Raw genomic sequence first — 1,860 nt, 5'->3', positions numbered from 1 at the left:
GATACCTTATCCTCTTTTCTACTTCAGTGTGGGTTCACCAAAGGCCTAGTGGACAAAACATTGTTTAGGATTAAGGATGGGGATCACATCTTATTGGTGCAAATCTATGTGGACGATATCATTTTTGGTAGCACCAATCCAGACTTGTGCGAGAAGTTCTCCAGTTTGATGAAAGGAAAGTTCGAGATGAGCATGATGGGAGAGCTCAACTACTTCCTTGGACTACAAGTGAGACAGCTTAAGGAAGGTATCTTCATCAACCAGGAGAAATACACCAAGGATCTGCTCAGGAAATACAACATAGAAGGGAAATCCTCAGTCAAAGTACCTATGGGAACCTCTCTACGTATCGATGTCGACAGCGAAGGTCGAGAGGTCGATCAAACCACTTATCGAGGTATCATCGGATCTCTTCTTTATTTAACTGCAAGTAGACCAGACATATCCTTTGCAGTAGGTGTATGTGCTAGATTTCAGGCAAGTCCTAAGGAAAGTCACCTAAATGCATCCAAAAAGATTCTTAGATATCTAAAGGGTACGCAGAGTGTTGGGCTCTGGTATTCGAAAGGTGGATCTTTCGAACTTATGGGTTATTTAGATGCGGACTTTGCCGGTTGTAAGATAGATCGAAAGAGCACATCAGGGACATGTCAGTTTCTAGGTGGAAGACTTGTCTCATGGTTTAGCAAGAAACAACATTCGATAGCTACAAGCACTGCTGAGGCAGAATATGTAGCAGCTGGAAGTTGTTGTGCTCAGATCTTATGGATGAAGCAACAGCTAATGGATTATGGTGTTGAGTGTAAGGAGGTTAAAATTATGTGTGACAATACAAGTGCTATTGCCATCACCCACAACCCAGTGTTACACTCCAGAACAAAGCATATTGATATTAAGTATCACTTCATCCGAGACCACGTTGAGAAAAAGGACATCACTTTGGAATATGTTGCAACGGAGGAGCAACTAGCAGATATTTTCACAAAAGCGTTATGTGAAAATAGATTCTCTCAACTAAGGTTAGAATTGGGAATGATAGAGTTGGGTTGAATGGTCAAATCTTATCTTCTTGTATTTAGTGCCATGAACTGTTTCGCATGTGAGGGGCGGTTTCATCAACTTTATGGCAGCTTTGGAGTTACACAAGCATTGAATGGTCATTCATATTGCATCCCGTGACTCAACAGTGGTAATCCTATTGGGCTATAAATAAGAGGGTTTCTTTCAGAAGTTCATACCATCAACTTCCCATGGAGAAAAAGAAAGGAAAAGATGATGTTCCATTCTTTTATAGAGGAAAGAAACCGGCAGTCAAGTCCAAAGATTTTCAAGGAGAAAACTATCCAGAATCAACGAAGGGTGAACGGATTACGGAGCTTCCTGATAATCCAAGCAAAAATCCTATTCCGATTACGGAGCTTCCTGATAATCCAAGCAAAAATCCTATTCCCATCCCGGAGCTTCCTGATAATCCAAGCAAAAATCCTATTCCCATCCAAGGTAAATGTGATAATCCAAGCAAAAATCCTATTCCCATCCAAGGTAAATGGATCCCCAAAAGCAAAAATCCTATTCCCATCCAAGGTAAATGGATCCCCAAATACGAGGAGATCCACAACGATGGGATACTGGAATCGGGAGAAGAGTCCTGCACATGAGGGACTCCTACTGCTGCACATTCTGGAAAAGGGCCTTCCTCAACCAAATGGAGAACCAAGGGAAACGGAGAGGAAGACCAGATGGGACTTTCTGAGGTCTGCAGCAGCCAAAGGGATGATCATACCTAATCCAAAGACATTAAGAGGATTAGCGATGAAGATGGTCACTCCCAACTATAGTAAGCAGCTCCGGAGAGAAGAA

Source organism: Ipomoea triloba, chromosome 7, assembly GCF_003576645.1.
Source record: "Ipomoea triloba cultivar NCNSP0323 chromosome 7, ASM357664v1".
Classification (NCBI taxonomy): domain Eukaryota; kingdom Viridiplantae; phylum Streptophyta; class Magnoliopsida; order Solanales; family Convolvulaceae; genus Ipomoea; species Ipomoea triloba.
The sequence above is the reverse complement of the archived record's forward strand: the minus strand, read 5'-3'. Positions refer to the sequence as shown.